The sequence below is a fragment of the Lontra canadensis genome, unplaced genomic scaffold (assembly GCF_010015895.1).
Source record: "Lontra canadensis isolate GAN:19392208 unplaced genomic scaffold, GSC_riverotter_1.0 scaffold156, whole genome shotgun sequence".
NCBI lineage: Eukaryota > Metazoa > Chordata > Mammalia > Carnivora > Mustelidae > Lontra > Lontra canadensis.
In genome coordinates this window covers 33,901-54,334 of record NW_022631150.1, presented here as the reverse complement: position 1 = coordinate 54,334, position 20,434 = coordinate 33,901, and the positions used below count along the sequence as shown (strand labels likewise).

The window sequence follows — 20,434 nt, the reverse complement described above, 5'->3', positions numbered from 1 at the left end:
AGCCCCTTAGTCATCCATGAGGGTTGACAAACAGGGTCTTCCAAACTCCTGTTAATCTGGGTATTTTGATCTCTTCCCACAAGGTTTTCAATTTCGTTTGCCCAGATCTACCAGAGGGATCACACTATCTGTGGCAGCTTTAACCCTATGGAAATGTATTTCTTAAAAAGTAAGACGTGAAATTTGAAAAGAGTCCTTGATCCATGGACTGCAGAACGGCTGCTGTGTTAGCAGGCATGAGAATAACATTAATTTCATTGTATGTCTCCATCAGAATTCTTGGGTGACCAGGTGCATTGTCAATGAGCAGTAGTATTTTGAAAGGGATCTTTCTGATTCCTCAACAGCAGGCTTAAAATAGTCAGTAAACCATGTTGTAAACAGATGTGCGGTCAGCCACGTTTTGCTGCTACATTTCTAGAGCACAGGCAGAGTAGCTTTAGGATAATTCTTAAGGGCTCTCGGACAATCAGAATGGTGAATGAGCACCGGCTTCAACTGCAAGTCACCAGCTGCATTAGCCCCTAACAAAAGAGCCTATTCCTTGAAGCCAGGCATGGACTTCTCCTCTCTAGCTACGAAAGCCTTAAAATGGCATTTTCTTCAATCTAAAGCTGTTTTGTCTATATTTAAAATCTGTTGTCCAGTGCAGCCAGCCTCATGAGTGAGGTCAGCCGGATCTTCCGGGGAGCACATTGAGCTTCTCCCCCAACACCTGCTGCTTCACCCTGCACTTCTGTCATGGAGACCTCATGCACTGACCTCTACGAGCTTCAAACTTCCTTCAATAGCTTTCTCAGCTCTCTAGTCTTCACAGGCTTGAAGAGAGTTAGGGCCTTCCTCTGAATTAGGCTTTGGCTAAAGGGAATCTGGTGCCTGGTTTGATCTTCTATCCAGACCCCTCGAATTTTCTCCGTATCACCAAGATTGCACACATTCATTCGTGTGTTTACTGGAGTAGTACCCTTAATTTCCTTCAAGAACTTTTCCTTTGCATGCACAACTTGACTACCTGGCACAAGAGACCTAACTTTTGGCCCACCTCAGCTTTTGACATGCCTTTCTCACTAAGTGTAATCATATCCGGCTTTTGATTTAAAGTGAGAGCTGTGTATTTCTTCCCTTCACTTGAACATTTAAAGGCCTAGTTTCAAGACTGTTGTGTCTCAGGGAACGGGGGGTGTGAGGAGAGACAGAGGAACGGCCAGTTGGTGGAACAGTCAGGCATGCACAATATTTCCTAAGTTTGCCATCTTACATGGGTACATCTTGTGGTGCCCCAAAACAATTACGGAGGGACATCCAAGATCACTGATCAACATAACAAATATGGTAATAATGAGTTAAGTCTGAAATACTGAGAGACTTATCAGAGTGCTGGAAAGATGGTGCCACTAGATTTGCTTGGTGCAGGGCTGTCAGAAGCCTTCCACTTGCCAAACACACACTATCTGTGAAGTGCAATAAATCCAGTTATGTCTGCACTACATTTTATATCTTCCACGCCAGGAAAGATATTTAAACTGAAAAGGCTACAATAAACATTGTCATCAAAACAAGGCAAAAATACCCCTAAAATCCAGTAAAAAGCCAAAAGAACAAAACCAAATAAACCTGAGAATATAGAAAAGTAGATTCCTGCTACTTCAAGTGTATTCGAGTGGCGTCTGAGGATACTGAGGGAGGGGCCTCCAACGCTCTAACCACAAAATTACCATCCATGATTTGCGCAATGGCAGAAGTAGGGGAAGAATGAATATAGGGCAATTTGCAAACAACCCGAACCCTCATGGTCTCCTGGAAATTGTTCTTTTCTACAAGCGAGGCATGCCATCCAAGTAATCTCTTATTCTTTATGAAACTCTCAAAATAGCACATTAGGAAATAAGACATTTTGTGCCCAGATTCGACCAGATTACTTGACAGTCTCTCAACACATGCTTGTGACCAAGCTAACATTTTGCCTTCTAAAAGACAGTGTTTTTTCACATCTGTTTAATAGCACAGGAGATCCCTTACTTATTTTCCTCTTCTGGAAATCGGTGGTATCACTGCACCTCTCAAGGTGCTTTTGGGATTAAATACAGTTATCTATGTCCAGTACACAGCATACAGTATGTGCTCATTAAATAGTAGCTATTACTGCTGGATGGATTCACAGGTAGTTGAATTTTATGGTCAGATAGTATTATTTAATGAACTGACGCAAAACCTTAGAACAGTCAAATTAACAGACGGAAAGAGTTGAGATCTCAACAGGTTAGGCAGGGATCAGCAAACTATGGCCAATGGGCCAGTGGCTATTTTGTAAAAAATAGTTTTATTGGAACACGCCATGCTCAAGTATTTACCTAATGGCTATGTGACATAGCTGAGCAGTTATGAGGAAGACCAAATGACCCGCAAGTCTAGAAAAGATACTGTTTAGGCCTTCAAAAAAAAAAAAAAAGTTTCTCAAATCCTGGGCTAGCACAATGAGGCAATATCAATAAAATAAACTGTAACACTGACAAATTTTAAAGCCCACATTTTTATTAAGATAAACAAAATATCTGCTTGTCATGGTCCTTGACTGAAGGCTGGTTTGAACAAACCAGCTGGAAGAAATATCTGAGAGCAACCAGAATGGATCTGAGTGGTAGATGATATTGGGGCATTACTATTCACTTTGTTATATGGAATGATAGAGTACTTACGGAGACAAATATGCTTATATTTTAGAGATGCATACTAAAATATTCATGGAAGCATGCCATGTATATCATTTGCATTAAAATACAAGAATTTTTCATTGTCTGAACTATGAGTATCACTAGATTTGGGTAAGGTTTCAGATGGCCCCCTAGATGTTGGCACCTTCCCACAGGAATCAAATTGGGACGACCTACTCTGAGGTACAGAACAGATATGGATAGTAAATATAATTGTATTTTAGGACCAAAAATTGCTGTGCTACTATTTAATCTCAACAATTGTTAAAACTAGGGGATAGATATATGGGTACCCGTTATACTATTCTCCCTACAATTCTGTCTGAAAAGTCTTTAATAAAAATACTTTACTTCACACTAGGTCATACTAAGCCAACATGAAATTGTAATTACTTAGAAAACAAACAAATGAAAGAGGGGTTAGATAGGAGTGTCCAGAGCAAAGGATGTGCGATAGCCTTTTTTTGTGACTGAAACATCTAGAATGTCCTAACATTATCATTTAAAGAGGGCAATGATAACCAGATATCCAGAGGAAAGTAGGATGGTATGAAATATAAAAATAGTGTGTGAGGAAAGTCTCAGGACATTTAGCACAGGAAAGAAAAGATAGCAGTTGTTCTCAAATACCTGAATAAAAAGGAACCTGAGAGAACCAGTTAAAGTCACATGGAAGGAGATCTCACAAAGCTACACCAATAAACAAGTACCTGCAAAGCAGTAGGCTCTGCAGAAGAGAAGTGTCAAGAAAGGGGGCAATGGGGCTAGAGAATTAACCAACAGTTAGGAATGTTACAGGAGTCTTTCATTCAGTGGATGAAGAGACTAGGTGGTCTCTAAAATCCCATCTAATTTTAAAACCCCAGATTCTAACATCGTAGAAGCAGACATGCTATAGACACACTTAGGAATTATATACGAAATTCTGATTTTAGTTCTAAAGCTATTATGTTAGTTTAGTTAAATTAACATCCCAATTCTCAACTTACCATTTTCCCTTCAACATTCATTTGTGTTCAAAGGGGCAGTAAAGAAGACAGTTGTTAGCAGCACTAAGGGGCAAATCATAGGCACATGACCCAAACACCAGCCCTTCCACTCATGTGGCGGCATGCCATTCCATCAGAAGGACATTATCACGCATGGCACAAAAGCTTAGACTTTAGGGGGCCATCCTTAGGGTTGGCATTTTTGTGTTCTATCCATAAGGTTCTATCCACAGAAAGAAAATTTTACTAACAGTAGGCCTGGCCTCAAAAACGCTTGTACTTTCCAAAGGAAAGGATTATATATTATGCCACCTATATTACATAAAACATTTAACAAATACTCAAGTATGAAGCAAAAAGTATTTGATATACAAAACCATTATCACATTAAGTTAAACAGAGAGTTAAAGCATCTTCATTACTTTTGCTTCTACCTACTATCTATGACTTAGTCTAAATACCAATTCTGAAGACCAGTAAGCAGGTAGCATTCATGTAAACAACTTGCATCAAAATGAACTGCTAAAATTTTTTAAATCCATATTAAGAAAACTAAAAAAAAAAATACGTTTTTTTTTTTCCCCCCCCTGGAAATTAATTAACAACAACTGGGGCTTTGTCTGCAACTATCTACTTTAAAAAATAGTAAGGAAAAAATATTATGCTTCGGTCAACAAAAATATTTGTAATGGTGCCTAAAAGGTAGTGGAAGAAAATTTAAACAATGCTGATTTTCTGAATGAGTGCTTAGTAAAAGATAAGCCAATGGTTTTCACTCTTGTGAAAAAGTTTCAGTTAAAAAGATATTTTGAGATTTAAGAATAGATCATCTGGGGCGTCTGGGTGGTGCAGTTGGTTAAGTGTCCAACTCTTTGGTTTCAGCTCAGGTCCTGATCTCAAGGTTGTGAGATCGAGCACCAAACTGGGCTCTACATTTAGTGCAAAGTCTGCTTGAGATTCTCTCCCCTTCACCCTCTACCCTTCCTGCTCATGCTTGCTCTATCTCTAAAATATATACCATGATCCCAGGGTCCTGGGATGGAGCCCTGCTCAGTGGGGAGCCTGCTTCTCCCTCTTCCTCTGGCCCTCCCCCTGCTTGTGCAGTCTCTCTAATAAATAAAAACTTTAAAAAATATATATGTATATAAATATATCTTTAAAAAATAATCTAATCTCCATCTCATATTAATGTTTAAACAGTAACCTACTTGAATTTCACTATTTCATTATGTACTAAAACCTACTTATAAAGAAAACCTGGATCCTCATGGAAGCTATGTGACAGTGGACTCGCTCTAAACTGTTCCTACACTTATTTGTAAAATGCACACAACACCATTTACTCATCACATGATTGTTTTGAGGAATTAATGAGCACCTCACAAATCATAATAAGCTCAATTAAAGTAATGCCATATGAGTCAATGCTAATATTAACTTATGTATTATTACAGATAAGAAGAGAAATAATATATTTTACTGAATACAACTTGAAATTTGGGGAATCAAACTCAAAAGATGAGAAATCAGGTGCATCTATTCCTTATTTTAGATCCATTTCTTTCTTTCTTTCTTTCAGATTTATTTATTTGAGAGAGAGAGAGAAGGCATATAAGCAGCGGGAGAGGCGGGGGAGAGAATTCAAGACTCTCCACTGAGCGTGGAGCCCTATGCAGGGCACAGGGCTCGATCTCAGGATCTGTGAGATCATGACCTGCCCCGAAATCGAGTCAGATGCTAAACCGACTGAGCCACCCAGGCACCTACTGGAAAGATTTCTTAGTATTTCAAATAAATGGTCTTATTGCATGACTTTTAAGTAAGATAGCATGTCATTTTCTGATTACATAAAAAATACTCAAAGAAAAGTCATTCACAGTCCTACCAAAGTGATCATTTTTTCCCCTATGCTTGTATAGGCACATTTCTAGGCTGCTGAATCCTTTTACTTATCTGCATATTAAACAAGATTGAGATCACATGTATATGTGGTCCATGTCTACTAAATGAAGTATTTTGTCAAAGTCTTTGGCAATCTGAGATATGAGACAAAGCAAAATTAAATTAACTGGTGAGGGTGAACTTCTTAAATACTAATGAGGGTGAACTTGTAAAGTATTGCTCCTCATATTTACTCCATGTTAACTGTCTCGGATCGCTGTTCATTTTCCTTCTGAGATTCCTTACTGATTTATGCAAGCTCTTACATGTTAAAGAATATTAACCTTTTGCCTGCTTAAACTATTTCTTCTGTTAAAATTCTATTTGTTCTATAGCTCAGCATCACCTTCAATCAATTCTATAACAATGAACTAGAAATCTAAGCATTAGGCCTCCTGCTAGGGGACAGGGCTCCAGCAAGAAACAAGACTTTGTAGAGGGAATACAGGTGTTCTCAGCTCTGAAGTGAGCTGAGAGTATGAACTATTCATACATGAAGAAGGGCCCGCATGGCTAGAGTGGAAAGTGTGGCACAAGATCAGGCTGCGAATGCAGGGAGGGGTCAAATCATGCCTTCTGGGCTATATTAAGGATTTTCACATTTATCCTAAGAGTGATGGGGAACTAGAAAGAAGCAAGAAATGACATGACGTATTTGCTTTTTAAAAATATATCACTGGCACTTTTGTAATGGGAGAATGGACTGGATGATAAGAATGGGTAGGAAACTCAGTCAGGGTCTAGTGGAGTAGTCCTGGTGAGAGAGGACAGCAGTGGAGAGCAGGATGGATGAAGATGAAAATTAGACAGAAGAGTTTTGGGAGATTTTGGGAGATGAGGGAAGAGAGCTTTGTGGCTGATATAGGGAAAAGGAAACGGGAGAGAAAGGATGACTCCAGGTTTGTGGCCTAAGATACTATGTACTGAGACAGAAACACTGGAGGGAGAGTAGGTTGCAGGAGATGGGATAAGAAGGAGGAGCAAGGATTCTTTTGGAGAAATGTTGAATTGAAGGAACCTGTAAGACATCCAAAGGTAGGTCCAGAGCAGACAATCAGATAAGAGTCCATCACTCAGGACAGCTCAGTCTAGATTACAGGTAAAAATTAGAAAACCCTAGAATAGAAAGTAATTAAAACCATGATGGGTAAAAAAAGAAATTAAAGGAACTAAGACATCTGATCTCTAAGACTAAACGAGGGTATCCCTACTCTTGAGTCCATTACCATGTTGCTATGCAAACCACTATCCCAGCATTTTCCCACACTACAATAAAATTTATTTATTTATGTTTCCTTAGTAGACAACAGACTCCTCAGAGATATGATCAAATCTCACTTATTTTTGTACCAAGCCTTAGCACAGGTCCTGAGATACTAAACACATTCCAAAAAATGTCTGCAAGAGCTTAACAGTTTGAGATCAAAAAGCAGTACACACACACACACACACACACCCCCTAAAGTTTAAGAGCTTAGATTCTGCAGTAGATCACTTGGGTTAAATCCAGACTCTACCATTTACCAGTAGTGTCATGTTAGGTAAGTTATTTAATGCCTCTGTGCTTCAACGTGCTGATCTATAAAAAAGAGGTAGGTAATAGAACCTACCACAGAGTGTTGCAAAAAATGACGTTTCATGCAAAACACTTAGTACAGTACTTGCACATGGTAAGCATTCATATTTAGCTATTCTCATTGCTACAATTATAATCTCCTTGCTTCATCTTCCATGAATAGAGAAATGCTCAAAAATGGAAAGGATTTCCAATTATTCGTTGTGGTCCTGAAGCTCTGGAACACAAAAACAGATCATGTTCCTTCAAGTCTAAAAGCAAGGGGGTAAAAATAAGGAATATAATTTTGATGTTATCTAGTAAGCAAAATTAATATTTTAAAAAATAAATTTAGCATTTTTTAAATCCCCCGTAATTACAAAACCATTTCAAACCAAGTGTTGACTGTGTGGGGTTTGGGGCAGAGGGAGAGGGATTAGGAGAGAAAGGGAATAGGAAGAGAGAGGGAAAAAGAAACTGACCAAGTCTATTACGTACAGGTAGGTCTAGCTGTTCCTTATGTTAGCTAGGTACAGCTAAAACAGTTAGACAGAAGAGTGATATTTAAAAATCAAATTGTACCACAATTGTTTATCATATTCATTTCTAAGTGTAAATTTATCATGTTCATTTCATTTTATTTGTAAGGCATCAATTTTCTCTAGCAGGTCTTATATGTCTGTATTTTCCCATATTATGGGCTATCATTTAAAAAACCAGTTAGTTTATCACTTTATAGAGAATCTTGATATTTGTCCTAACTTATGCCCATAAGTAGCTATAATTTCTGAGACTAATTAAGCCATTACCTGATAATAAGCTAATAAAAGTGCATACTTTTAAAAAGATTATTTTTTTTCTTTGTAAGTGTACATGTTAACTCAGCAGGTGGCTAACAAACCAAATAACCCCTCTTTCAGCTTCTGGTTGGTATTAGGGTGGACAACGCATGAAGTTCAAACTTCTCTGTATTCTGCTTTTTATTCAGGGGTGTGAATACAGGGTGCAAACTCGAATGCTGACAGCTCATCAAGAATTTAATCAAGAGAAAGAACGGCAAGGTGAAAACACAACATGTAGAATTTTCTATTTTGGCAGTTCCCTTGCAACTGCTTTTACAGGTTTACCCCTCATATAAACCATGTGCTCTTGTGTAGACAACCTATTTAAGGTCTATGTCATGCATGACTGCCTTTTTAAGAAAAGAAAGGTAAGTTAGCTAGTGGGAAAATAGTATACAGAGTGCAAACTTCTGGCTAAAAAATAATTTTTACTATTTAGTAAAAAAAAGTAACATACTTAAATAAAAGCAAACAGGATTAGAGAATGAATACTCTTTCCACATGTAAGCACCATTAAGAATTCCTTATTTTTCTCAGAGCTGTTAGGTTTTTAATTGATCGGGGGCTGCGTCACTCAAAAACAGTCAGTATGGAGAATGGAGCTGAAGAGTAGAAGAAAGCTGTAACTTTTTTTAAACTGGAAATTAAGATCTTTGAGAAAGTAAAAAAATATTTTAAAACAGCACAACAGTAAAGCTGAGTAATTAGATAACATACAACTAAAAGAAAGGATTCTTACATAGAACATAAAACGAGCGATAACGAAGTTTTCTGACTGGAACACCAGTTCTTAACTATTAAGAAAAAGATAAAACAAACAAAATGAAAACTGTGAAAAGCCTCAATCCCCCAAGATATTGTTTAACTAACCTTCATGGGGCTCTAATTTTTTAAAACATTTCTGAGTTGTTTCTAATGGGCAGCTAGTAGAGAGCCACTGGGCTGAAACGCCACAATAGGTCGTCAAAATAATGGAATTTCCCTTTCAGCAGGTCCTTAAAATGGGCTCTATTCTCAGATCAGGACTGTTTATCATTAGAGAACATCAAGACTTCTGCACACTGTTTACCATGCATTGTTTCCTTAACTGGATTCACGCATTAAACCTTTATAGTCTGCCTTGTCTTCTGCATGGTATGAGTGGCTCACCTCTGAATCTGATGTCACAGTTGAAACTCCCTCCTAAAGGACCTCTCCAGAAGATAAAACACTGGGCACTCCTGATTCTCAAAATTCTCCCTCACCATCCCCTATTCTTTGGCTTCTGAGGCACCTTTCCTACATTCTTCTTCCATCTCAAATACTTCTGTCTCTTCCTTAAACTCGAAGTCCTTCATTGAAATCCACGATAGTCCTGAAAAGCTCATCAACAGGTTCCAGAGGTGAGGGACCCCTTGAAATTGTATACATACAAATTGGGGTGCATACCTGAGGAGGCCACTTTTTTTTCCATATTCTCAATGAGTTTAAGATCCCTGAAGGTTATAAATCACTCCCATAAATCCTTTTTTTCTTTAAGCTTTCCAGGCTTCAACTGCTGTCTCTGACTTATGGCTCCTACATCAATCCTAACCTATGAGAGATCTGAATCCATATTTCTAACTGGCTGTTCGGCATATTCATTAAATCAAACCAACATATCCGAAATTAATCAGTCCCCTCAGAAATACTTGTGGTCTCTTAATTCCCACTTTCAGTCAATGGAGCCACCCTCCAACACTCACACACCTGATTCAGAGATTTCAGAATCATCCTTCAGCTCTTCTTTTTCTCTTCCACCCCATGAACTTTTCATCTAGCTTCTTTTCTGCATCCAAAGCATTGGCACTTTATTTTAGGCTTTCTCATGTTCTTATGGCTACAGCCTTCTAACGGAGCTCTGCCTACAATCCCCAGGATCCAGTCCATCTACCAAATAAGCTGCCAGAATTATCTTCCTAATTGTGCCACACCCCTGCTTAAAAAGTCTCTTGGCTCTCTTGCACGGACAAAACAGAATCTAGCCTGGTTGGCTTGGAATGCAGTGAGCTCCAAGTCCCCAATTTACCTTTTGTAATTAATCTTCCACTTCCAACACCCCTTAACAATCTCAACTTTCTACCATTTCTCCTGCAATAGCAGACCTTTTCCTAATTTTGTATTTGCTTACGATGCCCTTTCCTCAGTGCTTCAACAGACTCATACTTTTAATTGGATTCACTGAACATGCAACTGATGTGAACCAAGCACCGTGGCTAGACACTGGGATTACAGCTCAGAACAAAATGGTCAGTAAGGCACCTTCACAGCAGCTGCAGAATCTGACAACAAAAAGACACGCAACTAAAACAATGAGAGAATGTGATTTAAGTTATGAAGGAAATAAGATGACAAAAGAGAAACTCTACGGGGAATGATGCGGGCAGGCTTCTTACCTTACTCAGAGAAGACAAATTATTAAAATGAGATCTTGCGGAATAAGGAGCCAGTCATGAAACTCTGAGAGAGGGAATCCAAGCAGAGGGTGCTGCAAAGGTACTGTCTGTATCATACACTGTGTGCAAGACTGTAGGCACCACTCTCCTTAAAGACAACCATTTAATACAAACATGTGTCCTTAGAATTTGGCTTAGCTGGCAACTGGTCATCGACTCAATAAAGAGTTGCTAAATTAAATGAATAAGAACAACTGAAAGAGAGAATGGTGGGGCTGGGGAATAAGTAGGAAGGGTAGACATCTTCCATGATTACAAGTAAGATCTTAGTCTCCCCCAAACCACTCCAAGTTCTCTAGCAGCATCATATTATTTCCTTATTTAACTTGTCGGAATGTTCTGCTTAGTGCTCATTCAGCTAACAAGTTATTCTTGGTTTTTGTTTAGATCCCCAAATCCTGAAAGGTAATTGTGTTTTAGGAGCTTTTACAAATACAGGAACATGTTTCTGATGTTAAGGAAAGAATTGCTTTAATTGAAACACGCATACGGCTCCTCAGCGCTTTTGATATATATATTCCCTTCCCTTTCTCCCGAGAGTTACATTCTCCATTGTAACCCCAAGGGTCCTTACTCATCCGTATCCTAAATCCATTCCACAATAGCTGGTCAGAGACTATTTAACAGGTCAGTTATTTATAGCACACATCAATTATCAATTGAATGGGTATGATGATAAAGCCATCCTTCTTCTCTTTAGGAAGTGAGAGTAAGGATATATAACACAAGACAACTTAAGAATGTAACTTCAATGGTGCCTGAGTGGCTCAGTGCGTTAAGCCTCTGCCTTCAGTTCGGGTCTTGATCTCAAGGTCCTGGGATTGAGCTCCACACCGGGCTCTCCGCTCAGCAGGGAGTCTGCTTCTCCCCATCTCTCTGCCTACCTCTCTGCCTACTTGTGATCTCTGTTTGTCAAATAAATAAATAAAATCTTTTAAAAAATGAATGTAACTTCAAACATTTGATACTCTTTCAGTTTAACAGGCAAGGAAGAGTAAATTAAAAGGCACACTTTCTTAATGGACACACAAATTAAACAATTATCCAAGTAGTACTGTATTATGCACTAAAGCAGAAATTTCAAGATCACTAGTCAGCCAAAGGTTTTTTCCGCTATACTGACATACAGATTTACATTAACAATATGCTGCTGAGAAGCTGATAAACATATTATTCACATGGCTTTATAAGTTATAAACTGTTGAGCTGTGTCACATACATTACTCTAGGTCCCCATTAAAAAAAAGGAGTAGAGAACTGCATTAGGAAATCTGGTGTACCTTTGAGATTAGCATACCAAGTTCATGCTGAGGAAGGTCTAATGAATAAGTGAATATGCCTTCAGCTTGGTTGTGCCTTCCACATCTACCCTAATGTGACACCAGCAGGGATCCTGGGATATGGTCAACCCATGAGCAATTAAAGGATACCCATTACAATGTCACTAGGTTACACATGCATACAATAACTGGAGATAGCTAAGAAGCTCACTGTAGCCATAAGCTGGGAAGGAAAAAAAAAAAAAAAGGCTTTGTTGCTCAACAAAACTATGTGGGAAATTAAAAAAAAAAAATGAGAGGGTTCTTTTTCCATAAAAGCTTCAGGTTTCATGAATCTTAGCTAAGGTTCAAACAATGATAGGTTCTATAAATGTTGACCATAGTCAAAAACCAAATTCCCATCTTCATATTTGAGCATTTGGATTACACATTAGCTTTATTGTCTTTGTATCTCAAGGACAGCAACACCTATCCCTGAGAAAGTTTGGTAGAAAGAACTTTAAGGAAACATTAACAATGTGTCAGTCAAACTTTTATTTCAAAACAGGCTTTTATTCAGGGCAATACTGACACCTTGGAGACCTGTTTTTGTAAAAATTTCCCACTTTCGTCCTTCGAATATCTAAAGCTAAAGGATATAAGTTAAGTGTGTATGTATACATCAATTTATCTATATCCATATCTATAAAGATATCAGTAAAATAGCCATGACCATTTCTTTGCGTATCTCAAGATTTTTCAGATCCACAATCCATGATGGCTATAGGAATAATGTTAACAGTACTCTATCAATACAAAAATCAATCTGGCCAATGTAGTGACTACCCAACTAAATCAGCGAGATCAACTAGACTTCATTCTCTTTAAACAGGAAAACAAAAGCCACATCTCCAAATACAAGCATACTGGCCAATTTTCTTAGTGCGGAAAGGTATAAAACCCAACTAAAACAAACAAAAACAGCACAGCATGGAAGAAAGAGTTATAAAACTCCACTCCTGTACATTTGAAGTAAAACACATTTTTAATAGCATGTTTTATATAAACTTCTGTAACACACATTTTATAAAAATATTCTATCAACTAAATCCAAGAGCTGGATATTAGCCAAAACGGGAAAGAACAGTTTGCCATTCAGTGTATAAATGAAAAAGCAGAAACATTTATTTTCTGTCAGCTGTTTCAAATGCCCATATAACTGAACTAAAACACTTGGATTTAACTATGAAAAGTTAACCTTTCCAATAACCCCCTAAACAAAGCCACAATTATCAAGTTATTCCCCTGATTAGGTAAGCCTCAGTATATGGCGCCAGCCTTACCATAAACAAATACTGCTCCAATCGTATGCAGTCACTCCTGAGCCGCCTGAATCACTAGAGCGGAGCAGCAGTTTCAGCTACCTCTAAAATTACAAGAAAGCTACTATGTAGAACATTTATGGTGACACAGAAAACTCAAGTTAAATGGCTTGACAAAGACACCAGCAAGTTTCAAGTTTACCACCATTTCAGGTTATACGAGCAAAAATAGTGCCCTCTAAAGAAAGACGAATTCTGCTAAATGAAACCATCGGGTCTATTCCCTTTATTCAGAAGCACCATACAGCAAAATAAGCGGTCAAGTCCACAGGGTAATAGCATTTCAACAGCTGCAATGTGGTGCCAGACCAGGCTTTGTTGGCCTTCCTTTTCCAAGAAACAGAGATGTCTCTTTTTACTTAGTCCATCTGCCCTAAGTGATAATCAGATGCCTGTGTGATACTTCAAAATTTAAAAAGTGCTTCCCTCTCCGCCAAAACCAAATGGTAGAGATGAGTCCAACAGTCCGTGATTGCAAATCAAGAATTCCAATGCTTTAACAGAAAGCCCCCAGAGGGAAGAAACAAAGCATACAGCTGGTTCATCTTGAATGTGTGGCCTAGTACCGCTGCTGGGAGGACCAGTTCATAGTTTTTTAGCTCACTATTCTGAGCATTGTTCTGGGACTTTACACTTAGCTCTCACAGCAACCCCCAGAGGCATGGTGCTAGTATTAACCCCATACTGCGGTTGAGGAAACTGGGGAATCCAGGCAATGAAATAACTGGCTCACGGCCACACCATCAAGAAGGAGCAAAGACACTCTGCTGAACACAGACAACCTGTATCCAGAGTCCTGTAACTAACCCTAATCCCAAGAAAGTATTTTGATCAAAAATGTTCTGCCTCACAACGAAAATACCTGTAATTTATGGGCAAAAGGAGGTTAGCACATGACTCTTTGGAACTACTTAACTAATAAAAAATTTCCAACTTAAAATACTAAGGGTCACCCACACATGTCCTGAGAAAACACAACATTGACTCTGATTTGCAGTACTCTTGCTTGAATGAATCCTGTGTGGTCAAAGTTGCCAGCCAAACTTTTGTGCTGCATTTTCTTGGTGAAATTTTAAACAGTTTCACTATTGATTCCTACATGAAGGCCAATTTGAACTGTCCCAAAAATCACCTTAGTGTATTTTTTTAAACATTTAATGGGATCCCTAGCAGCATGTCTCCCATACAAAACAAGCCATTTAAACCAAACTTTGAATTTTATCACCAGCTGCAAGATGAATACAATTTCTGATACAACCTGATTATTTTTCATTAATGACATACCTCTGGAATCGTGGTTTTTCCACAATTACACACACACACACTCCATCTCCCTACCTAATAAAAGGCTGTATCAAAAGTCAAATTTGCATCCGTGGCCTGGAAAGACCTCAAACATGCATATACTCTTTCTCCTTTTTGAAAGTGCCCAAGGTGGTATTCAGGGGACAAGAGAAAAGACTGCATCTACTCAAAAGAAAAGACTGTATCTACTCAAGGCAGTAAACCATTATTTTTATCATCTGAATTGGTTAAAAAAAAAAAAAAAAAAAGGCCCTAATCATGTCAGAGAAATTTTTGCTGCTTTTAACTTGTAGCCAGCATAAAAAAGTTGAAATTTTAGGCATCAAGAATTAGATTACTAATTAGATATCTGAAAGACTGCCCTCATGTACCAGAGAGCTTCCTGAAGTGAAAGAAAAATAAATAAATAAATAAATATATCTCCTTTTATTAGCATGTTAATCTTCAAACATGCACACACACTTGCATGACATTAATACACAACAGGATGCCAACTCACAGTCCTGATCCTCAAGAAACCTCTAATCTGTACACACCATGAAATCTGTACACCAATAGCACCAGTCAGTACGTAAAAAAGGATTTAAATTCAGATTTGTGTGTCATGTTTTGGTATTCATGTACAGCGTTTCTCTGCTATCTACAAGGTCACAAAAAACACCTGAAGAGAAACATCTTTCATCCAGGTGTCCATACCTGATTTGGCATCAGGCATCTCAAGGTGCAACAGATATGAATATAAATTTCAGGAAATCCTTGTTTTTCAATTCAAATATCACAACACAGATAAATTTTCAAAGCACTACAAGTTTTCAGTTAGAGACACTGTGGAAATACTCTACTATAAATTCTTCTAAAATCAATATAATTTTATTTTTCAAAGCAATAATAATTTCATCACATGGTCGATGATGCAACAGAAGGAAATCAATCACCAGATTATTACAGACCTCCTTCACCTAAAAACACTGATACCCACTCAACTAGATTATCCAATATTTATTTTAAATGTGATAGATCTGTAAGAAATAACACTCTCAAAAATTCAGTTGCATATTTCACATGTATTTGTTCTACTTTAAAGCAAATTCTGCACATTTTATATATGTATATAGTAGTTCTCCTTCATCTGTGGCAGATATGTTCCAAGACCCCTAGTGGATGCCTGAAACTATGTAATACCAAACCTATATATACTATAGGTTTAGCTATATATACTAAGTTTTCCTACAGACTTATGATAAAGTTTCATTTATAAATTAGGCACAGAAAGGGATTAACAACAATAATAAAACAGAACTGTAACAATATACTGCAATAAAAGCTACGTAAATGTGGTCTTTCTCTCTCCCAAAATATCTTCATGTACTGTACTCACCCTTCTTTTTGTGATAATGTGAGATGATAAAATGTCTGTGTTGAGATGAAGTGAGATGAATGATGTATGTACTATGAACTAGTGTTAAGCTACTATTAACATTTTGAGGATCATCTGCTTCCAGACCATGGTTGACCAAGGGTAACTGAAACCATGGGAAGCAAAACCACAGATAAACAGGGAACTATCATATATCCACAAAAATTTTGAGACAAAAATTTTCCACATAAAGAAAAACTTGTGGAAATCACTGAAATTGTTTCCTCAAATTTGGCAAAATGTAATTTTAGTCAAATATTCACATGCAAAATAATCAGAAATGACTGATGTTAAGGAAACATTTTTAGAATAAGAATTATGAAAATCTTAGGTTCAATTAAAAGCACACAGTAAAATCTATAATACTGTCTTACCTTTAAAAAAGTGACTATGTCTAGAGTTATAATACTACCCCTTGAACTTCTAAAAACACCTTTAATTCTGCAAAGTTACAACATTTTGTACATGCCTTATTTCAATACAGTCTTTTGAGTCTCAGCATGAGGCTCTTAACCTGTTGTATTGCACAAATAGAATAAATACAGACATGTGACATGACCACTCCAATTCTCCAAATAAAGGGGAGGGATACAGAAGGAAATACAACAAAGTAACATTAATGAAAAAGATATATAGGCCAACCACGTATGTTGAAAACTCCATAAGAAACAAATAATACAAATAGCACAAAAAATCATTTTGATTGAGACATGATTAAATAAGGAGAGAAACTAAAACACCACTGAACACTGAAAATGTTATAGTAAAGAGCAGGGAATGCAGAAACTGGGACTGTTACTAAAGATGGAAGATAGGGCTTGACTCCCACTCTAACACAGAAGGGACAGAGGTGAACACAAATAGGTCTGGGTGAAGTCAGCGTGATGGCAACCCTGAGATTGAGGAAATTTACTAAGTATCATAGGCACTATGAAAATCTTGGGACACAACAGCCAACAGCCTCGAGTGGGGTCATCCCCCAGGATATCCTTCACAGAAGAACAGCTTTGTGAAAAGATTAAACAACAATCCTTGATTCTTTAACCTAAAGGTGACAATACTGTGTTTTTCCACTGAGGAGTCCTAAAATGCAATTTTAAGTTTCCCAATGTTTATACTTCCCATTAAAGGAAACTGCTCACCTCTTTGCACATCTGTGAACTTCCTTTAACAAGAGACACTGAACCTCAATTCATCTCAATTCCATGAAAATGCCTGAGTTAAAAGCTCTATTCTGGCACCAGTCAACCAATCAAGAACACTCAGTAGCAGACCATTACAGTTTCTGATTTTGAAGGCAGAGAATATGAAAAGAGGGGGCTGGCAATAAGGATGACACATTTTAAGACAAGCCAGACTTAACAAAAAAAAAAAAAAAGTGGGGAGACAAACAGAGGCTGTGGTTGACATAATTGCTTCTATGACTTATCAGTTTTATTTTCATCTTTAATCCTCGATTTAATATAAAGAGCTTTATTCTCACTGGACACAAAAATTATGTTCTCTAATAGGTATATGTAGCCTTTTCAGTATGCCATAGGGAAACCTCAGTTACTGACCTGGAATGATTTGGGAAGGTATAAAACCATTAAATAGAGATGTAAAACATAAAGAGGTAATATAAGCTGATAAATATGTAGCTGGACATAGCAGACTGTGAATAATTCATCAAAACAGATAACGATAAAAGTCCCTTCTCCATTTGTATGAACTGCCATTTTCTCAAACTTTAAGAACAGATTATGCTCCAATAGCTGAAATTTTTCCTTATATTTCTTTTTCAATTTTCTCAGGGATTCTGTAATTGGTTCTTCGCACAAAAATCACAACAAGCTTGTTTCCTTTTTCTTTTTTTTTCCTCGAGCCCATTTTAAAGCACTGTTCTTAACCCTAAATACACAAGCCCACGCTGGTTAACTGCCGGTGTCGCTTTGGAATTGCAGGTGACAGATGCAGCCAGAGAGCTCACAGATGTGGACTAGCTGCACTGTGAGTCTTATTGCAACGAGCACACTGACAGAGCCCGCAGATGCACATCACCGCAGAAGGAGTCTGAAAAACCGTCATTCCGAAACACATTTACTTTTAGGGCTCTTACTGGCTATCATTAAGCGCTTATCCTAATTCTCATCCTTGCTTAGCCCTACCCACAATTCATTTTTCTTTCTTAGTTCCAGACCCTTCATCAAACCTAATTTGGTTAATAACAATAATAATAAAGCGGGGCTGTTGGCATTGCCAGCACCAGGAACCGGCGAAGATGCTATTCGGGAGCCTTCCCGCCGCGGCACAGGCCGCTGGAAGTTTTCCGGGAAGCAATGGACCCCCTAGCATCTCTGCACGATCCTTCTTCCTCCGGTGAGAGCTTCACAGAGGCAGATGGGGAAATCACCCTTCTCCTGCCTTCCCTGGGGTGGCTAACACGAAAAATAAAAATACCTCTTTTCTTATGCTACACCCTGCTCGATAACGCTCGAAGGCACGGACGCCCCGCCCCCACGCCGTTATCCCTGATGAGCTCCCCAAATATCACCCTGTCCTCCTAAGAAGTGGACCCTCCCTCGGCCCCGGGACCAATTGCCCCCACCTTAGTTCCTCTCCTCCGGTCGTCCGCCCCCTCACCTCCCACCCGCAGCACGGCCGGGCTCGCACACACCAGCCCCGGCACTCAGGCCGCCCAGTCGCCCGCGCTCCCCCCGCCCAGGGTCGCCTCCGGGGTTACCGTGGGAAGAGGGGGCGGCGGCAGAGAACGCGGCGGCAGCGCTGCTGCCGGTTACGTCGGACGCGAAGGATAAGCTGGAGGACAAGGATGATGATAAGGCGGGCGCGCTCCCCAGTCTCCATGGAACTCCCGCCCCGGCCCGTTGCTAGGAGCCCCCGAGGCTCGGGCTCCGTCTTTCTCGCTTTGTTGTTCCGGGTACTGGGCGGCCGCTTCTTCCCCGCGACAATAAATAGACCAGACGCAGGGGGAGCATAGAGACAGCACGCGGAGGCTAGAGCGCCGCCGGACAGGGTGCCCCTGGGTTCCTCGCTAGCCAGTCATTTCCGGCTCTCACTGCTCCCGTCACTTTCCCCCCCGCCCCTTTCCCTACTTTCCCTTCCTCCTTCCTGGTCTCCTCAAAGCTGGCCCCTCCCGCTCCTGGGTTTGGCGACGTCCGGGTATTGGGGACGGGGACTGCTATTGGGCTAGACTTTTTTTTTTTTTTTTTTTTTTTTTTTTTGCTTGAGGACCACCTAAAAAGATTTTGGAAAACAAAACAAAACTGCGTGATCTTTGTACATTTTTAGCTGATATTTAAACATGAGTACGTAATACCTGGCATACAGTATAATATAAAAGGACTTTAATTTTTTTGTCAAAACCACAGAACTTTCTCGTTAGCTCATTCAACTTAAAGGTCCACTATTTAACATAGCAAAACCAGTTCTCAACAACAAAATTTATTTTCTAAGATATTTTCTGTCTGAAAAAGTCCTATTTCGCTTTTTCAGTTAAACGCGTTCATGTACGACGTCGCGATAAAGGTTTCATTAAGGATTCTAATTGTGGTCCTAAAATAACAGCGATAGGCGGTGATGGCGGATGGAGGGGTGGATAGATGGATGAATGGATAGACGGACAAACAGAAAGATAGGGCAGGGAGTTTACGTCACACTTCCGTCGCCTCTCCCTTCGCTATTCCTTACTCAACTTGGGTTTGTGGTCGGGGCTCCGCCTTGGAGCCCGAGCCCTTCAGAGTCTTTCACGCGGTGTAGCCAGATCCGGGAAGGATGGACGGGGAAGAGAGCGGCTTCAGGCTAGGGCTGGAGCGTGGGTCCAGCCGAGGCTCAGACCAGCGGGCGTAGGAGGGCGCTCACTCCCAAGCTGGGCCCCTGGGGGCTGAGACCCTTCCACGGCTCTGCACCCAAGCAGCCCTGGAATGATCCGGGGATCCCGAGAGGCGCACACCCGCCAGTGTGAACGGCCGCGCTGGGGCCAGAGGAGCCCTCGGGGGGTGGCCTGAGAGACGCTGCCGGCGGGAGCGAGACTCGAGTAACGGCCTGGGGAGCGCCAGGCAGTGCAGAACCCTGAGACGCCCCCGGAGCCCTACTCTCAGGCAGGCACAGGCCTCCGTTCCCGAGCTCAGCTGCTGTAGTCAGAAGCCTCGGCCCCTGGTTGAGGCCGGGGGCAGCTCTGATTTAATAAAAGGCCTCAAGGCGGGATCATGGGGTACCTGGCCTCTGATTGGTGTGACTCTTGGATGAAAAATGGTAAAGCCACTGTCCTTTTGGGAGAAAAGAGGAGGGCTGACTTCAGGGGATTTGGGAGTATGCGACCATTTGGGTATTTTATTATTTACTGGGTCTCAGAGAATGCCTTTTGATCTTTTGCTTCCCTCTCTGTTCAGAAGAATATCTGAGCATTTAAAAGCCCTGTAGATCTATGGAATTTCCATTTTGTTTCAATTTCTGTACTAACTTATTTTAGGAAAATATAAAATAATTGTAGCTTGTGTTAGGTGTAAGTGAAGAAAATAAACAAGAAGCTTGATTGGAAAGTTATGTCTGTGTGTTAATGG

At 39.7% G+C, this 20,434-nt stretch overlaps 1 protein-coding gene across 2 annotated transcripts in view; it reads right to left on the bottom strand.

Moving 5' to 3' along the window:
- Positions 1 to 19,035, bottom strand: part of TBPL1 (TATA-box binding protein like 1) — a 35,370-nt gene extending 16,335 nt beyond the window's left edge. The window contains exons 1-2 of one of the 2 annotated variants that reach the window (XM_032844793.1): positions 18,598 to 19,035; positions 13,115 to 13,197 (exon numbers count right to left, since the gene is read on the bottom strand). The gene's annotated coding sequence lies outside the window, so the exon portion shown is untranslated. The remainder of the gene's footprint in view (positions 1 to 13,114; positions 13,198 to 18,597) is intronic. The other variant, XM_032844792.1, reaches the window with a different exon arrangement.
- Positions 19,036 to 20,434: the final 1,399 nt, after the last annotated feature.